Below are 4,756 nucleotides of genomic sequence, written 5' to 3' on the forward strand. Positions count from 1 at the left end.
ATTTGCTTCTGTCCAGCATCTACTCAGGGAGTTTGTCCCCCTAAATGTGTAGGTACCTCAGCTGACTGCCTGAAGCAGGCTGTGTGAATCCCTCCTGTTTAAAATCTCTAAAAGAAAAACCACCTCCCTTTGAGCCATCCCTGCCTGCTGCATGGTCTCTGACTCATCACAGGTGGTGGCAGTTATTGAAACCTGAATCACACTTGCATTATGCTAACCCACCTCTGACTGCAGTGTGAATGAGGAGCGCGAAAGGAGCAGGGAAAGGAGCAGGAGAGAGCGGGAAGCGAACTGCAAATTAAAGGCAAATCACCAGGTTGGTTTAGGGTATTGTGTAAATGAGGGTGGCTCAACTTTCTGCTGTGCTGGGAAGCTGAGAGGCCAACCACAGTGCCAAAGATCTTCAGCATAGCAGCTGCAAGGTGCCTGCTTTTTGTCCTGTTAGGGATCCACCAGCCTCGTGCATTTCTGTGTTTCTGTCCCCCCACTAAGGAGCCTGGGAACCAAAGGAGAAACATACAGGGGCAAACTTTGTCAAGGGCTCTCAGAAAATGGTTGTGAAAGGACTGAATCTAAATCCATAAATGCTTTGCCAGCATTCAGTAACCACTAATTCTAGTTTCCTCTGTGAAATACGTCAAAAGTAAGCTTCTTCTCCATCAATCAGTCGTCTCCCAAAAGTAGGAAAGAGACCTTGACAGCAAAGAATGGTTAAAATGAACAAGCAGAAAGTAACACGTCCTTCAGAACAAAGAACATACTTTCCTGACTGTAGGGTTTTATTCATGTGCTTCCAGCTCACTCCAAACACAAACTTATCACCCTCGTTTTCGTGTGCCAAATCAATAACAGCCTGTGCAGGGATTGTGGAATGCTGCATCTGAAAGCCTCTCACACACTTTGCTGAAGTAAAGGACTGATAATAATTAATAGCTGCCAAGGACATTCAGCCTTGTTGAGTGATTGTTAGCATGGTTTTCCCCTGGACACAGTTTAGACTGAGCCTTTCCAATTTTCCTGGACAGTGTATGCAGAACAGGAGATTTTTCTGTGTTTTTGCGGACAATGCCTGGCAGAAGTTGAAGAGAACATCCCACAAAGCCCTTGGACTGAAAAACTTGCTGAGAACTGGGCCTGCACCTCTTCTTAAATCTTTTCCCCAGTTGCACTAGGAAGGCACAGCTTTCCCACCTGTAAGGACATCTGGGCTTTGGGTAGGTGAAGCAGCTCTGGACAGGCTTTCAGGTCACAGGGAAGTATCAAAACACCATGTGCCAGAGGCTGAAGCATTTCTTCCAGATGGTTTCTGCTTCTTGCTCTTGTTATTCAACTGCTCTGAGAGGGTTAGAAACCTTAGGAATTATGCCTGGATCGTAAGCTGCCTTTATTTCGCAGTCATTCTGGAGCTGATCCTAAAAGCGATGCTTTTGGGAGCAACAAGTCTAATAACATCACACAGCACAGTAGCTGAAGGAAGCAAGAGAGTTGAAGTTCAGCTCCTGGCTCAGCAGCTGACTTTTGTCAGCTCCTCTCAGACCAGAGGAGGCAAGTTTCTGAAACCTCCCCAGTTTTATTTTTTCCCTTGGGCCATCTGGAGGCAGGAGAGCTGCAGAGTCAGAGGGCACAAAGCCCCTCAAAGGCAGTGGTCTCACGAAAGAAAGATAAGCTGGCAAGAAGCCAGGAAAAATAAATGACCCTGTCTCCAAATGCCTCCCAGGTAAATCTGGGTTCTTTTGCATTTCTTGGCAGGCAGGTGTTTTCACTTCATCACTTCAGCTTCAGTTGCTGCTTCAATTTTTCATCAGAAATGCTTGTGACAGCACGGGACACACCTCAGTGGGACGCAGTATGGAGCAGTGCTCCAGCATCTGCTATTTTCCTTGTGGTTTTCTCCCTTTCATAAGGCACAGGTGTGCCTTTGGAGGTGCCAGTGCTTATGCTTGGGCAGCTGGAGGAAAGACCTTCAAACAGATTGCATTCCTTGGTTTTCCAAGAGTTGTGTGGTCAGCCCCAGGCTGTAGGACTATGATAAGGGATCAGATCAAGTTCTGGCTAAGTGTGATCAACAAGGAAGCTGTAATGGGAAACATACACCCAGCAGCCAGGGGATGCTGGCACGAGGCAACAACTCTAGTCCTTGGATGAGTTACTGGGAGAGAGAGCTGTTTACGGCAGGGCCCAATCTACTTCTTATTCCCAGCAGTCAGGGAGACCAAAATCCAGTCTACACAAATGCAATTTAGTCCATTAGCAGACATCAGAGAAGCTACCTGCCTTGACAAAACCCAGCTGTGTTTCCAATTAAGCAGGGATGCCTCAGAGTCTCTGTTCTAGCCACTGCAGCTACAATCCCAAATCCCCACAACAAATTACCTCCCCTTCCCAATGCTAACAGATTTACCTGTTTATCTATCACTGTTTGCCAAACGCTGCAGCACATCCTCACACAGAGGTGTTATTGTAGCCACCACCTGAGATTTGTTTGAGCAGGGCTTGTGGCTTTTGGTTTGACACAAGAGTCGACTTACAGCCTGAAGGGCAGGAGTTTCTTTTCAAGGGTAAACAAAAGAGGTCGGTGGGAGTTCAGGCATCCCTCTCCTTGTATCTCTTTGCTCTTTGTGGTACCAGCAGCTAAAGAGGCTTCCCTTTGCTCCCAGCTCACAGGCAGAAGTGAAGGAAAGCCACAGACAGGCAGGTGCTCTTGCAAATTGGCTAAGGCAGGTGTTTTATCCAGGCCTGCAAACGAAAGTTGCTTTACCTCAGCTGGATCAGCCTGCTTGTTTGTGCTATAACTGAAGCACTAATACATAATACCCAGGCTGGAGCTAAACCAGCTCATGTGGGTACGAGCCACAGCAGAGCCACAGCAACGGGGAGCTCACTGCCAAGGCCTCTGGAGAGCCAGGGAGTGCTCAGGTGGTCACTCCTGCTGGGCTCGCTGCTCCCCAGGTCCCATCTGTGGACTTACTTTTGGTTTTCCTCACGAGCAGTGAAAAAACAGCACACTTCTCCTGTGGCTGCTTTTTGAAACCCCTCTCCTTGTTCGGATCCCTCCACCCAGCCGTGTGTGACAGCTCCAGGAAAGTGGTGTCCAGCCCATTTGACCTTCACTCTCACACAGGCAGCAGCGCAGGGCAACTGCTCTGTGAGGGGGAGTGAAGGAGGAGTAAAAGGAAAGTAAATCCTGATCTGTCCAGTCTCATGTGGATAAGTACTGTGAAACAGTAAAATGATATTTTCAAGGTCCCAAAACACAGCTTGGACCTGGGTGGCAACTGATCTGCAAGAGACATGGTGACAGTCCTTTTCCTTTCTGCTTAGTTTAAAAATAAGCATTCTTGCCGCTGCAGCGGCGGCACCGGTCAGGGTTCATTGCTTCCCAGCTGTCCAGTTTCACCCTTGCTGGCAGGCAGAGGGATAATCCTGCTGTCATCTGTCCTGCCAGCACCTCTCCCCCTGACGTGGTGGAGCTCCCTGCCCGTCCTGGGGTGCCCTGTGCTGCTGCACCACAGCGAGGAGGCTCCTCAGTGACCCTTCCACCAGAGCCCAGAGGGAAGAGTGGAGCGAGTGCTTTGCCAGAACTGATGCAGGGTCCCTGGGCTCCATGTTAACTGGGAGGTGGCTCTTTCCAGCTTTGGCTGCAGGGATGGCTGGACTGGAGTGGCCTCAATGTAGGTTTGAGCCCTGCATCTCTGCTCCAAAGCTTCTGACAGAGGGAAAGGGGAGCAACTGGCTGCTGCCCACTGGGCCAAGGGCAGACACAGCATGCATGGCTGGGGAAGAGACTTAGCAGAGGTTTGAGCTCAGCTGAGGCTTGGCACGAGTGCCTTCAAGGGAAAGCCAAGTGCTGCTGCAGCAGGTGGTGGAGCTGGCAGCAGGAGGATGGCATCTTCCTCTGAGTCAGGCGTACTGGCAAGTGTCAATCACCACAGAAACAGGCACACCTGAGGGACTAAGGATGCTGAACTCCCAGGTAGAACATGGAGCACCAGCACACCTGGGTTTCTGCCTCTCTGTGCAACAGGGAAAACATCCCCTTGTTCACAGCTGCCTCAGCTTGGAAACCCAGAGGCACAAAGGATTTGGAGTCTGCAGGAGATGGAGGGGGGCTGAATAGGAAAGAACAGAGCAGCACAGACATGGGCTGGCTCTTGGGAAAGGAGCCAGAGCAGGCAGGGGTAGCTCGTGGCAGGGGCACAACCTGGGGTGGGTGGAAGTGCCGACTGCAGGAGGCTGGGGGCACAGGGTGGACAAGGACAGAGGGGACACTGGATGAGGAGACAGAGTGGAAATGGCAAGTAGGGCACAGCGAGGGACTTTAGGCAAGGGCTGGGGCCAGGACAGGGGAAGGGTTGAGTGCAGAGAAGGACAAAGGCCATGCAGAAGGTGAAAGGTATGCAATGGGGACAAGGGAAGGCACTGGAGAAAACAAGCCTTACCCTTACAAAGAATGTAACTTCTATTTTTTTCTGTTAAAGCTTTTTAATTTCAACTGCTATTCAATTTTTCTCCTAGCATTCTCTGCCCATTCTTCCCCTCCTGGTCTTTGACCCTCTATTGGTAATTCCCGTTCAGTGTTTGCTAATTTTCTGTCTCTTGCTCTGCCAGTACGACTGTCATTGCAGGCATTGTGCAGTGTCCTCTCTGGAAGGATGTGGAGATAGCAAACTGTCTGTACCTACAATACAAAGGCTGCTGTCACCTCTGCTCCAGCAAACAGCTCAGAACTCTCTGCCTGCAATTATCCTTTGGTTCT

The sequence above is a fragment of the Corvus kubaryi genome, unplaced genomic scaffold (assembly GCF_017639235.1).
Source record: "Corvus kubaryi isolate FWS band 111438036 unplaced genomic scaffold, C.kubaryi_AGA036_p1.0 133, whole genome shotgun sequence".
Classification (NCBI taxonomy): domain Eukaryota; kingdom Metazoa; phylum Chordata; class Aves; order Passeriformes; family Corvidae; genus Corvus; species Corvus kubaryi.